Source organism: Lissotriton vulgaris, chromosome 1_1 (assembly GCF_964263255.1).
Source record: "Lissotriton vulgaris chromosome 1_1, aLisVul1.2, whole genome shotgun sequence".
NCBI lineage: Eukaryota > Metazoa > Chordata > Amphibia > Caudata > Salamandridae > Lissotriton > Lissotriton vulgaris.
In genome coordinates this window covers 150,094,851-150,108,720 of record NC_141685.1, presented here as the reverse complement: position 1 = coordinate 150,108,720, position 13,870 = coordinate 150,094,851, and positions in this window count along the sequence as shown.

The following is a 13,870-nucleotide window of genomic DNA, read 5'->3' as shown; positions in this document are numbered from 1 at the left end:
TGTGATCATAGTGTGGTCTGTGGGGCATGAGTGAGGCAGGGGCCCTTCACGAGAGGGTGAGTGTGTGATCATAGTGTGGTCTGCAAGGCATGAGTGAGGCAGGGCCCTTCACAAGAGGGTGAGTGTGTGATCATAGTGTGGTCTGTGGGGCATGAGTGAGGCAGGGGCCCTTCACGAGAGGGTGAGTGTGTGATCATAGTGTAATCTGTAGGGCATGAGTGAGGCGGGGGCCCTTCGCGAGAGGGTGAGTGTGTGATCATAGTGTGGTCTGTAGGGCTTGAGTGAGGCGGGGGCCCTTCGCGAGAGGGTGAGTGTGTGATCAAAGTGTGGTCTGTAGGACATGAGTGAGGCAGGGGCCCTTCACGAGAGGGTGAGTGTGTGATCATAGTGTGGTCTGTAGGGCATGAGTGAGGCGGGCCCTCCACGAGAGGGTGAGTGTGTGATCATAGTGTGGTCTGTTTGGCATGAGTGAGGCAGGGCCCTTCACGAGAGGGTGGGTGTGTGATCATAGTGTGGTCTGTGGGGCATGAGTGAGGCAGGGGCCCTTCACAAGAGGGTGAGTGTGTGATCATAGTATGGTCTGTGGGGCATGAGTGAGGCAGGGGCCCTTCATGAGAGGGTGAGTGTGCGATCATAGTGTGGTCTGTGGGGCATGAGTGAGGCGGGGCCCTTCACGAGAGGGTGAGTGTGTGATCATAGTGTGGTCTGTGGGGCATGAGTGAGGCGGGGCCCTTCACGAGAGAGTGAGTGTGTGATCATAGTGTGGTCTGTGGGGCATGAGTGAAGCAGGGGCCCTTCCCGAGAGGGTGAGTGTGTGATCATAGTGTGGTCTGTGGGGCATGAGTGAGGCCGGGGCCCTTCACGAGAGGGTGAGTGTGTGATCATAGTGTGGTCTGTGGGGCATGAGTGAGGCGGGGCCCTCCACGAGAGGGTGAGTGTGTGATCATAGTGTGGTCTGCAAGGCATGAGTGAGGCAGGGCCCTTCACAAGAGGGTGAGTGTGTGATCATAGTGTGGTCTGTAGGGCATGAGTGAGGCGGGGGCCCTTCATGAGAGGGTGAGTGTGTGATCATAGTGTGGTCTGTAGGGCATGAGTGAGGCGGGGGCCCTTCGCGAGAGGGTGAGTGTGTGATCATAGTGTGGTCTGTAGGGCATGAGTGAGGCGGGGGCCCTTCGCCAGAGGGTGAGTGTGTGATCATAATGTGGTCTGTAGGACATGAGTGAGGCAGGGGCCCTTCACGAGAGGGTGAGTGTGTGATCATAGTGTGGTCTGTAGGGCATGAGTGAGGCAGGGGCCCTTTACGAGAGGGTGAGTGTGTGATCATGGTGTCGTCTGTGGGGCATGAGTGAGGCAGGGGCCCTTCACAAGAGGGTGAGTGTGTGATCATGGTGTCGTCTGTGGGGCATGAGTGAGATAGGGGCCCTTCGGAAGAGGGTGAGTGTGTGATCATAGTGTGGTCTGTAGGGCATGAGTGAGGCAGGGGCCCTTCACGAGAGGGTGAGTGTGTGATCATAGTGTGGTCTGTGGGGCATGAGTGAGGCAGGGGCCCTTCACAAGAGGGTGAGTGTGTGATCATAGTGTGGTCTGTGGGGCATGAGTGAGGCGGGGGCCCTTCGCGAGAGGGTGAGTGTGTGATCATAGTGTGGTCTGTAGGACATGAGTGAGGCAGGGGCCCTTCATGAGAGGGTGAGTGTGTGATCATGGTGTCGTCTGTGGGGCATGAGTGAGGCAGGGGCCCTTCACAAGAGGGTGAGTGTGTGATCATAGTGTGGTCTGTTTGGCATGAGTGAGGCAGGGCCCTTCACGAGAGGGTGGGTGTGTGATCATAGTGTGGTCTGTGGGGCATGAGTGAGGCAGGGGCCCTTCACAAGAGGGTGAGTGTGTGATCATGGTGTCGTCTGTGGGGCATGAGTGAGGCAGGGGCCCTTCACAAGAGGGTGAGTGTGTGATCATAGTGTGGTCTGTAGGGCATGAGTGAGGCAGGGGCCCTTCACGAGAGGGTGTGTGTGTGATCATATTGTGGTCTGTGGGGCATGAGTGAGGCAGGGGCCCTTCACAAGAGGGTGAGTGTGTGATTATAGTGTGGTCTGTGGGGCATGAGTGAGGCGGGGGCCCTTCGCGAGAGGGTGAGTGTGTGATCATAGTGTGGTCTGTAGGACATGAGTGAGGCAGGGGCCCTTCATGAGAGGGTGAGTGTGTGATCATGGTGTCGTCTGTGGGGCATGAGTGAGGCAGGGGCCCTTCACAAGAGGGTGAGTGTGTGATCACAGTGTGGTCTGTGGGGCATGAGTGAGGCGGGGGCCCTCCACGAGAGGGTGAGTGTGTGATCATAGTGTGGTCTGTTTGGCATGAGTGAGGCAGGGCCCTTCACGAGAGGGTGGGTGTGTGATCATAGTGTGGTCTGTGGGGCATGAGTGAGGCAGGGGCCCTTCACGAGAGGGTGAGTGTGCGATCATAGTGTGGTCTGTAGGGCATGAGTGAGGCGGGGGCCCTTCGCGAGAGGGTGAGTGTGTGATCATAGTGTGGTCTGTAGGACATGAGTGAGGCAGGGGCCCTTCATGAGAGGGTGAGTGTGTGATCATAGTGTGGTCTGTAGGGCATGAGTGAGGCAGGGGCCCTTCATGAGAGGGTGAGTGTGTGATCATAGTGTGGTCTGTGGGGCATGAGTGAGGCAGGGGCCCTTCCCGAGAGGGTGAGTGTGTGATCATAGTGTGGTCTGTGGGGCATGAGTGAGGCAGGGGCCCTTCACGAGAGGGTGAGTGTGTGATCATAGTGTGGTCTGCAAGGCATGAGTGAGGCAGGGCCCTTCAAAAGAGGGTGAGTGTGTGATCATAGTGTGGTCTGTAGGGCATGAGTGAGGCGGGGGCCCTTCGCGAGAGGGTGAGTGTGTGATCATAGTGTGGTCTGTAGGACATGAGTGAGGCAGGGGCCCTTCACGAGAGGGTGAGTGTGTGATCATAGTGTGGTCTGTAGGGCATGAGTGAGGCAGGGGCCCTTCACAAGAGGGTGAGTGTGTGATCATAGTATGGTCTGTGGGGCATGAGTGAGGCAGGGGCCCTTCATGAGAGGGTGAGTGTGCGATCATAGTGTGGTCTGTGGGGCATGAGTGAGGCGGGGCCCTTCACGAGAGGGTGAGTGTGTGATCATAGTGTGGTCTGTGGGGCATGAGTGAGGCGGGGCCCTTCACGAGAGAGTGAGTGTGTGATCATAGTGTGGTCTGTGGGGCATGAGTGAGGCAGGGGCCCTTCCCGAGAGGGTGAGTGTGTGATCATAGTGTGGTCTGTGGGACATGAGTGAGGCGGGGCCCTCCACGAGAGGGTGAGTGTGTGATCATAGTGTGGTCTGCAAGGCATGAGTGAGGCAGGGCCCTTCACAAGAGGGTGAGTGTGTGATCATAGTGTGGTCTGTAGGGCATGAGTGAGGCGGGGGCCCTTCACGAGAGGGTGAGTGTGTGATCATAGTGTGGTCTGTAGGGCATGAGTGAGGCGGGGGCCCTTCGCGAGAGGGTGAGTGTGTGATCATAGTGTGGTCTGTAGGACATGAGTGAGGCAGGGGCCCTTCACGAGAGGGTGAGTGTGTGATCATAGTGTGGTCTGTAGGGCATGAGTGAGGCAGGGGCCCTTCACGAGAGGGTGAGTGTGTGATCATGGTGTCGTCTGTGGGGCATGAGTGAGGCAGGGGCCCTTCACAAGAGGGTGAGTGTGTGATCATGGTGTCGTCTGTGGGGCATGAGTGAGATAGGGGCCCTTCGGAAGAGGGTGAGTGTGTGATCATAGTGTGGTCTGTAGGGCATGAGTGAGGCAGGGGCCCTTCACGAGAGGGTGAGTGTGTGATCATAGTGTGGTCTGTGGGGCATGAGTGAGGCAGGGGCCCTTCACAAGAGTGTGAGTGTGTGATCATAGTGTGGTCTGTGGGGCATGAGTGAGGCGGGGGCCCTTCGCGAGAGGGTGAGTGTGTGATCATAGTGTGGTCTGTAGGACATGAGTGAGGCAGGGGCCCTTCATGAGAGGGTGAGTGTGTGATCATAGTGTGGTCTGTAGGGCATGAGTGAGGCAGGGGCCCTTCACGAGAGGGTGAGTGTGTGATCATGGTGTCATCTGTGGGGCATGAGTGAGGCAGGGGCCCTTCACAAGAGGGTGAGTGTGTGATCATGGTGTCGTCTGTGGGGCATGAGTGAGATAGGGGCCCTTCGGAAGAGGGTGAGTGTGTGATCATAGTGTGGTCTGTGGGGCATGAGTGAGGCAGGGGCCCTTCACAAGAGGGTGAGTGTGTGATCATAGTGTGGTCTGTGGGGCATGAGTGAGGCGGGGGCCCTTCGCGAGAGGGTGAGTGTGTGATCATAGTGTGGTCTGTAGGACATGAGTGAGGCAGGGGCCCTTCATGAGAGGGTGAGTGTGTGATCATGGTGTCGTCTGTGGGGCATGAGTGAGGCAGGGGCCCTTCACAAGAGGGTGAGTGTGTGATCATAGTGTGGTCTGTTTGGCATGAGTGAGGCAGGGCCCTTCACGAGAGGGTGGGTGTGTGATCATAGTGTGGTCTGTGGGGCATGAGTGAGGCAGGGGCCCTTCACGAGAGGGTGAGTGTGCGATCATAGTGTGGTCTGTAGGGCATGAGTGAGGCGGGGGCCCTTCGCGAGAGGGTGAGTGTGTGATCATAGTGTGGTCTGTAGGGCATGAGTGAGGCAGGGGCCCTTCATGAGAGGGTGAGTGTGTGATCATAGTGTGGTCTGTGGGGCATGAGTGAGGCAGGGGCCCTTCCCGAGAGGGTGAGTGTGTGATCATAGTGTGGTCTGTGGGGCATGAGTGAGGCAGGGGCCCTTCACGAGAGGGTGAGTGTGTGATCATAGTGTGGTCTGCAAGGCATGAGTGAGGCAGGGCCCTTCACAAGAGGGTGAGTGTGTGATCATAGTGTGGTCTGTGGGGCATGAGTGAGGCAGGGGCCCTTCACGAGAGGGTGAGTGTGTGATCATAGTGTAATCTGTAGGGCATGAGTGAGGCGGGGGCCCTTCGCGAGAGGGTGAGTGTGTGATCATAGTGTGGTCTGTAGGGCATGAGTGAGGCGGGGGCCCTTCGCGAGAGGGTGAGTGTGTGATCATAGTGTGGTCTGTAGGACATGAGTGAGGCAGGGGCCCTTCACGAGAGGGTGAGTGTGTGATCATAGTGTGGTCTGTAGGGCATGAGTGAGGCAGGGGCCATTCACAAGAGGGTGAGTGTGTGATCATAGTGTGGTCTGTGGGGCATGAGTGAGGCGGGGGCCCTTCACAAGAGGGTGAGTGTGTGATCATAGTGTGGTCTGTGGGGCATGAGTGAGGCGGGGGCCCTTCGCGAGAGGGTGAGTGTGTGATCATAGTGTGGTCTGTAGGACATGAGTGAGGCAGGGGCCCTTCATGAGAGGGTGAGTGTGTGATCATGGTGTGGTCTGTGGGGCATGAGTGAAGCAGGGGCCCTTCACAAGAGGGTGAGTGTGTGATCATAGTGTGGTCTGTGGGGCATGAGTGAGGCGGGGGCCCTTCACGAGAGGATGAGTGTGTGATCATAGTGTGGTCTGCAGGGCATGAGTGAGGCGGGGCCCTTCACGAGAGGGTGAGTGTGTGATCATAGTGTGGTCTGTGGGGCATGAGTGAGGCGGGGCCCTTCACGAGAGGGTGATGTGTGATCATAGTGTGGTCTGCAGGGCATGAGTGAGGCACGGGCCCTTCACAAGAGGGTGAGTGTGTGATCATAGTGTGGTCTGTGGGGCATGAGTGAGGCGGGGCCCTTCACGAGAGAGTGAGTGTGTGGTCATAGTGTGGTCTGTGGGGCATGAGTGAGGCAGGGGCCCTTCACGAGAGGGTGAGTGTGTGATCATAGTGTGGTCTGCAAGGCATGAGTGAGGCAGGGCCCTTCACGAGAGGGTGAGTGTGTGATCATAGTGTGGTCTGTGGGGCATGAGTGAGGCAGGGACCCTTCACGAGAGAGTGAGTGTGTGATCATAGTGTGGTCTGTGGGGCATGAGTGAGGCAGGGGCCCTTCACGAGAGGGTGAGTGTGTGATCATAGTGTGGTCTCTAGGGCATGAGTGAGGCGAGGGCCCTCCACGAGAGGGTGAGTGTGTGATCATAGTGTGGTCTGCAAGGCATGAGTGAGGCGGGGCCCTTCATGAGAGGGTGAGTGTGTGATCATAGTGTGGTCTGTGGGGCATGAGTGAGGCGGGGCTCTTCACGAGAGGGTGAGTGTGTGATCATAGTGTGGTCTGTGGGGCATGAGTGAGGCGGGGGCCCTTCACGAGAGGATGAGTGTGTGATCATAGTGTGGTCTGCAGGGCATGAGTGAGGCGGGGCCCTTCACGAGAGGGTGAGTGTGTGATCATAGTGTGGTCTGTGGAGCATGAGTGAGGCGGGGCCCTTCACGAGAGGGTGAGTGTGTGATCATAGTGTGGTCTGCAGGGCATGAGTGAGGCACGGGCCCTTCACGAGAGGGTGAGTGTGTGATCATAGTGTGGTCTGTGGGGCATGAGTGAGGCGGGGCCCTTCACGAGAGAGTGAGTGTGTGATCATAGTGTGGTCTGTGGGGCATGAGTGAGGCAGGGGCCCTTCACGAGAGGGTGAGTGTGTGATCATAGTGTAATCTGTAGGGCATGAGTGAGGCGGGGGCCCTTCACGAGATGGTGAGTGTGTGATCATAGTGTGGTCTGTGGGGCATGAGTGAGGCGGGGGCCCTTCGTGAGAGGGTGAGTGTGTGATCATAGTGTGGTCTGTAGGGCATGAGTGAGGCGGGGGCCCTTCGCGAGAGGGTGAGTGTGTGATCATAGTGTGGTCTGTAGGACATGAGTGAGGCAGGGGCCCTTCACGAGAGGGTGAGTGTGTGATCATAGTGTGGTCTGTAGGGCATGAGTGAGGCAGGGGCCCTTCACGCGAGAGGGTGAGTGTGTGATCATAGTGTGGTCTTTGGGGAATGAGTGAGGGCGGGGCCCTTCACGAAAGGGTGAGTGTGGGATCATAGTGTGGTCTGTGGGGCATGAGTGAGGCAGGGGCCCTTCACGAGAGGGTGAGTGTGTGATCATAGTGTGGTCTGTAGGGCATGAGTGAGGCAGGGGCCCTTCACGAGAGGGTGAGTGTTGTGATCATAGTGTGGTCTGTAGGGCATGAGTGAGGCAGGGGCCCTTCACGAGAGGGTGAGTGTGTGATCATAGTGTGGTCTTTGGGGAATGAGTGAGGCGGGGGCCCTTCGCGAGAGGGTGAGTGTGTGATCATAGTGTGGTCTGTAGGGCATGAGTGAGGCGGGGGCCCTTCGCCAGAGGGTGAGTGTGTGATCATAGTGTGGTCTGTAGGGCATGAGTGAGGCAGGGCCCTTCACGAGAGGGTGAGTGTGTGATCATAGTGTGGTCTGTAGGACATGAGTGAGGCAGGGGCCCTTCATGAGAGGGTGAGTGTGTGATCATGGTGTCGTCTGTGGGGCATGAGTGAGGCAGGGGCCCTTCACAAGAGGGTGAGTGTGTGATCATACTGTGGTCTGTTTGGCATGAGTGAGGCAGGGCCCTTCACGAGAGGGTGAGTGTGTGATCATAGTATGGTCTGTGGGGCATGAGTGAGGCAGGGGCCCTTCATGAGAGGGTGAGTGTGCGATCATAGTGTGGTCTGTGGGGCATGAGTGAGGCGGGGCCCTTCACGAGAGGGTGAGTGTGTGATCATAGTGTGGTCTGTGGGGCATGAGTGAGGCGGGGCCCTTCACGAGAGAGTGAGTGTGTGATCATAGTGTGGTCTGTGGGGCATGAGTGAGGCAGGGGCCCTTCCCGAGAGGGTGAGTGTGTGCTCATAGTGTGGTCTGTGGGGCATGAGTGAGGCCGGGGCCCTTCACGAGAGGGTGAGTGTGTGATCGTAGTGTGGTCTGTGGGGCATGAGTGAGGCGGGGCCCTCCACGAGAGGGTGAGTGTGTGATCATAGTGTGGTCTGCAAGGCATGAGTGAGGCAGGGCCCTTCACAAGAGGGTGAGTGTGTGATCATAGTGTGGTCTGTAGGGCATGAGTGAGGCGGGGGCCCTTCACGAGAGGGTGAGTGTGTGATCATAGTGTGGTCTGTAGGGCATGAGTGAGGCGGGGGCCCTTCGCGAGAGGGTGAGTGTGTGATCATAGTGTGGTCTGTAGGGCATGAGTGAGGCGGGGGCCCTTCGCCAGAGGGTGAGTGTGTGATCATAGTGTGGTCTGTAGGACATGAGTGAGGCAGGGGCCCTTCACGAGAGGGTGAGTGTGTGATCATAGTGTGGTCTGTAGGGCATGAGTGAGGCAGGGGCCCTTCACGAGAGGGTGAGTGTATGATCATGGTGTCGTCTGTGGGGCATGAGTGAGGCAGGGGCCCTTCACGAGAGGGTGAGTGTGTGATCATGGTGTCGTCTGTGGGGCATGAGTGAGGCAGGGGCCCTTCACAAGAGGGTGAGTGTGTGATCATAGTGTGGTCTGTAGGGCATGAGTGAGGCAGGGGCCCTTCACGAGAGGGTGAGTGTGTGATCATATTGTGGTCTGTGGGGCATGAGTGAGGCAGGGGCCCTTCACAAGAGGGTGGGTGTGTGATTATAGTGTGGTCTGTGGGGCATGAGTGAGGCGGGGGCCCTTCGCGAGAGGGTGAGTGTGTGATCATAGTGTGGTCTGTAGGACATGAGTGAGGCAGGGGCCCTTCATGAGAGGGTGAGTGTGTGATCATGGTGTCGTCTGTGGGGCATGAGTGAGGCAGGGGCCCTTCACAAGAGGGTGAGTGTGTGATCATAGTGTGGTCTGTTTGGCATGAGTGAGGCAGGGCCCTTCACGAGAGGGTGGGTGTGTGATCATAGTGTGGTCTGTGGGGCATGAGTGAGGCAGGGGCCCTTCACGAGAGGGTGAGTGTGCGATCATAGTGTGGTCTGTAGGGCATGAGTGAGGCGGGGGCCCTTCGCGAGAGGGTGAGTGTGTGATCATAGTGTGGTCTGTAGGACATGAGTGAGGCAGGGGCCCTTCACGAGAGGGTGAGTGTGTGATCATAGTGTGGTCTGTAGGGCATGAGTGAGGCAGGGGCCCTTCATGAGAGGGTGAGTGTGTGATCATAGTGTGGTCTGTGGGGCATGAGTGAGGCAGGGGCCCTTCACGAGAGGGTGAGTGTGTGATCATAGTGTGGTCTGCAAGGCATGAGTGAGGCAGGGCCCTTCACAAGAGGGTGAGTGTGTGATCATAGTGTGGTCTGTGGGGCATGAGTGAGGCAGGGGCCCTTCACGAGAGGGTGAGTGTGTGATCATAGTGTAATCTGTAGGGCATGAGTGAGGCGGGGGCCCTTCGCGAGAGGGTGAGTGTGTGATCATAGTGTGGTCTGTAGGGCATGAGTGAGGCGGGGGCCCTTCGCGAGAGGGTGAGTGTGTGATCAAAGTGTGGTCTGTAGGACATGAGTGAGGCAGGGGCCCTTCACGAGAGGGTGAGTGTGTGATCATAGTGTGGTCTGTAGGGCATGAGTGAGGCGGGCCCTCCACGAGAGGGTGAGTGTGTGATCATAGTGTGGTCTGTTTGGCATGAGTGAGGCAGGGCCCTTCACGAGAGGGTGGGTGTGTGATCATAGTGTGGTCTGTGGGGCATGAGTGAGGCAGGGGCCCTTCACAAGAGGGTGAGTGTGTGATCATAGTATGGTCTGTGGGGCATGAGTGAGGCAGGGGCCCTTCATGAGAGGGTGAGTGTGCGATCATAGTGTGGTCTGTGGGGCATGAGTGAGGCGGGGCCCTTCACGAGAGGGTGAGTGTGTGATCATAGTGTGGTCTGTGGGGCATGAGTGAGGCGGGGCCCTTCACGAGAGAGTGAGTGTGTGATCATAGTGTGGTCTGTGGGGCATGAGTGAAGCAGGGGCCCTTCCCGAGAGGGTGAGTGTGTGATCATAGTGTGGTCTGTGGGGCATGAGTGAGGCCGGGGCCCTTCACGAGAGGGTGAGTGTGTGATCATAGTGTGGTCTGTGGGGCATGAGTGAGGCGGGGCCCTCCACGAGAGGGTGAGTGTGTGATCATAGTGTGGTCTGCAAGGCATGAGTGAGGCAGGGCCCTTCACAAGAGGGTGAGTGTGTGATCATAGTGTGGTCTGTAGGGCATGAGTGAGGCGGGGGCCCTTCACGAGAGGGTGAGTGTGTGATCATAGTGTGGTCTGTAGGGCATGAGTGAGGCGGGGGCCCTTCGCGAGAGGGTGAGTGTGTGATCATAGTGTGGTCTGTAGGGCATGAGTGAGGCGGGGGCCCTTCGCCAGAGGGTGAGTGTGTGATCATAGTGTGGTCTGTAGGACATGAGTGAGGCAGGGGCCCTTCACGAGAGGGTGAGTGTGTGATCATAGTGTGGTCTGTAGGGCATGAGTGAGGCAGGGGCCCTTCACGAGAGGGTGAGTGTGTGATCATGGTGTCGTCTGTGGGGCATGAGTGAGGCAGGGGCCCTTCACAAGAGGGTGAGTGTGTGATCATGGTGTCGTCTGTGGGGCATGAGTGAGATAGGGGCCCTTCGGAAGAGGGTGAGTGTGTGATCATAGTGTGGTCTGTAGGGCATGAGTGAGGCAGGGGCCCTTCACGAGAGGGTGAGTGTGTGATCATAGTGTGGTCTGTGGGGCATGAGTGAGGCTGGGGCCCTTCACAAGAGGGTGAGTGTGTGATCATAGTGTGGTCTGTGGGGCATGAGTGAGGCGGGGGCCCTTCGCGAGAGGGTGAGTGTGTGATCATAGTGTGGTCTGTAGGACATGAGTGAGGCAGGGGCCCTTCATGAGAGGGTGAGTGTGTGATCATGGTGTCGTCTGTGGGGCATGAGTGAGGCAGGGGCCCTTCACAAGAGGGTGAGTGTGTGATCATAGTGTGGTCTGTTTGGCATGAGTGAGGCAGGGCCCTTCACGAGAGGGTGGGTGTGTGATCATAGTGTGGTCTGTGGGGCATGAGTGAGGCAGGGGCCCTTCACAAGAGGGTGAGTGTGTGATCATGGTGTCGTCTGTGGGGCATGAGTGAGGCAGGGGCCCTTCACAAGAGGGTGAGTGTGTGATCATAGTGTGGTCTGTAGGGCATGAGTGAGGCAGGGGCCCTTCATGAGAGGGTGTGTGTGTGATCATATTGTGGTCTGTGGGGCATGAGTGAGGCAGGGGCCCTTCACAAGAGGGTGAGTGTGTGATTATAGTGTGGTCTGTGGGGCATGAGTGAGGCGGGGGCCCTTCGCGAGAGGGTGAGTGTGTGATCATAGTGTGGTCTGTAGGACATGAGTGAGGCAGGGGCCCTTCATGAGAGGGTGAGTGTGTGATCATGGTGTCGTCTGTGGGGCATGAGTGAGGCAGGGGCCCTTCACAAGAGGGTGAGTGTGTGATCACAGTGTGGTCTGTGGGGCATGAGTGAGGCGGGGGCCCTCCACGAGAGGGTGAGTGTGTGATCATAGTGTGGTCTGTTTGGCATGAGTGAGGCAGGGCCCTTCACGAGAGGGTGGGTGTGTGATCATAGTGTGGTCTGTGGGGCATGAGTGAGGCAGGGGCCCTTCACGAGAGGGTGAGTGTGCGATCATAGTGTGGTCTGTAGGGCATGAGTGAGGCGGGGGCCCTTCGCGAGAGGGTGAGTGTGTGATCATAGTGTGGTCTGTAGGACATGAGTGAGGCAGGGGCCCTTCACGAGAGGGTGAGTGTGTGATCATAGTGTGGTCTGTAGGGCATGAGTGAGGCAGGGGCCCTTCATGAGAGGGTGAGTGTGTGATGATAGTGTGGTCTGTGGGGCATGAGTGAGGCAGGGGCCCTTCCCGAGAGGGTGAGTGTGTGATCATAGTGTGGTCTGTGGGGCATGAGTGAGGCAGGGGCCCTTCACGAGAGGGTGAGTGTGTGATCATAGTGTGGTCTGCAAGGCATGAGTGAGGCAGGGCCCTTCAAAAGAGGGTGAGTGTGTGATCATAGTGTGGTCTGTGGGTCATGAGTGAGGCAGGGGCCCTTCACGAGAGGGTGAGTGTGTGATCATAGTGTAATCTGTAGGGCATGAGTGAGGCGGGGGCCCTTCGCGAGAGGGTGAGTGTGTGATCATAGTGTGGTCTGTAGGGCATGAGTGAGGCGGGGGCCCTTCGCGAGAGGGTGAGTGTGTGATCATAGTGTGGTCTGTAGGACATGAGTGAGGCAGGGGCCCTTCACGAGAGGGTGAGTGTGTGATCATAGTGTGGTCTGTAGGGCATGAGTGAGGCAGGGGCCCTTCACAAGAGGGTGAGTGTGTGATCATAGTATGGTCTGTGGGGCATGAGTGAGGCAGGGGCCCTTCATGAGAGGGTGAGTGTGCGATCATAGTGTGGTCTGTGGGGCATGAGTGAGGCGGGGCCCTTCACGAGAGGGTGAGTGTGTGATCATAGTGTGGTCTGTGGGGCATGAGTGAGGCGGGGCCCTTCACGAGAGAGTGAGTGTGTGATCATAGTGTGGTCTGTGGGGCATGAGTGAGGCAGGGGCCCTTCCCGAGAGGGTGAGTGTGTGATCATAGTGTGGTCTGTGGGGCATGAGTGAGGCCGGGGCCCTTCACAAGAGGGTGAGTGTGTGATCATAGTGTGGTCTGTGGGACATGAGTGAGGCGGGGCCCTCCACGAGAGGGTGAGTGTGTGATCATAGTGTGGTCTGCAAGGCATGAGTGAGGCAGGGCCCTTCACAAGAGGGTGAGTGTGTGATCATAGTGTGGTCTGTAGGGCATGAGTGAGGCGGGGGCCCTTCACGAGAGGGTGAGTGTGTGATCATAGTGTGGTCTGTAGGGCATGAGTGAGGCGGGGGCCCTTCGCGAGAGGGTGAGTGTGTGATCATAGTGTGGTCTGTAGGACATGAGTGAGGCAGGGGCCCTTCACGAGAGGGTGAGTGTGTGATCATAGTGTGGTCTGTAGGGCATGAGTGAGGCAGGGGCCCTTCACGAGAGGGTGAGTGTGTGATCATGGTGTCGTCTGTAGGGCATGAGTGAGGCAGGGGCCCTTCACAAGAGGGTGAGTGTGTGATCATGGTGTCGTCTGTGGGGCATGAGTGAGATAGGGGCCCTTCGGAAGAGGGTGAGTGTGTGATCATAGTGTGGTCTGTAGGGCATGAGTGAGGCAGGGGCCCTTCACGAGAGGGTGAGTGTGTGATCATAGTGTGGTCTGTGGGGCATGAGTGAGGCAGGGGCCCTTCACAAGAGTGTGAGTGTGTGATCATAGTGTGGTCTGTGGGGCATGAGTGAGGCGGGGGCCCTTCGCGAGAGGGTGAGTGTGTGATCATAGTGTGGTCTGTAGGACATGAGTGAGTGTTGGACAGGCCCCATGAAGGGCCGCTCTCCCCCGGCCCCACCAGGCCCGAGTCCGGGCCCGCAAGTACCACACACCACCATTGCACGTCCTCTGTCCCCTCAGGGACCCCTGCCCTCGAGCATGTCAACCTCGTGGGTCCGATCCACTGCCGGCCCTCGCGCCCATCCTGGGGCACCATCTTGGACACTCCACCACGAGGCCGCCTGGCCCCCGATCGACCTCAACCCTGGGCCTGGCCAGGCCTCAGACATCCCGGCACCACCATCCACCCAGGAGGTGAGCGGGCTACTTGGCAAGTCAATGGGAGAAAGAGGTGTCGATGGCTCTCCCCCGCCAAGTGCCGCTCGCCCATCGCCTCCCCGGGCGCCGGCTCCACCCCCCTGCTGGGTGTCTGGACTCACTCATCCCGGACCTCCCGACCTCCAAGTGCGAGAGTCCGGACATCAAAGCACACCAGCCCTATAACTGGGGCAGCTCCAGAGCAGGAAGGCAGTTGTATCTTGGAGTCGAGAGACGTAAAGAGGAACTCATCCTTGACGGACTACTGGCGCTGCCGTAGCTCTGTCTTGTGCACCATCGTCCTGCCTGTTGGCGCTGCCACAGCCTTCGCAACCTTCATATCCTTCATCGTCGTCGGGACCTGCTGGC